The following is a 738-nucleotide window of genomic DNA, read 5'->3' as shown; positions in this document are numbered from 1 at the left end:
TTATATACGGTCCGGAGGCTGCGCCCGCGCCCGGCCGCCGGCAGGGGGCGCGCGCGCTCAGAGAATCGGCCAGGGTGTCGGCGGGGCGGCGGCCGCGGCGGAGGCGCGGGGGTTCGGCCAGGGGGCGCGGAGTGGGGACGCGGTGGGTGCATAGAGACCGCTTGGCGCGCGGGCAGGGAAGCAGAGGTCCCCCGCTGCGGAGGCGGGGGAGAGGTTGCTCTTGCCTCTCTCTGACCTTCTTGAGTGCAGCCGGCACCCCGTATTGTTACTAGCGGGAGCAGTAGTAATAACAGTAGTAACAGCAACGCCACGAATAGTAATAATAATACAAGCTTGACAAGTAGTTAGCACCTGCCCTTCGCGGTTCACTAGGTCTCTCAGGCCTCCTCTCGTCTGACCCTTCCACAGCAGGAAGAACAGGGACCACTTTTCTGAGGAGGGGACTTGAGACTAAAAAATGACGACATGACTTGCCTAGCAAAGAGGGGCCGAGCTAGAATTTGAACCCAGCGCTTTCCCATGCTCTCCTGGTCCCTCGGTGCAGCCCATACTTGGGGAGAAGCCAAGAGTTCTCAAGGCTTTGTTGGGGGGCGTGCGGCTGGAATCAGAGACACCCAGGGAGGATCCAGATGGAGGGGAGGGACTTCCACGGTCTCCTTGGGTCTTGGTTGTTGCCCTCCTCTGACTGACTATGTCCCTCTGTGGTCTGGTTCCCTGCCTCACCCTGGACAGGGTCTG

The sequence above is a fragment of the Zalophus californianus genome, chromosome 17 (genome assembly GCF_009762305.2).
Source record: "Zalophus californianus isolate mZalCal1 chromosome 17, mZalCal1.pri.v2, whole genome shotgun sequence".
NCBI classification, from domain to species: domain Eukaryota; kingdom Metazoa; phylum Chordata; class Mammalia; order Carnivora; family Otariidae; genus Zalophus; species Zalophus californianus.
This window is presented reverse-complemented; position numbering follows the sequence as displayed.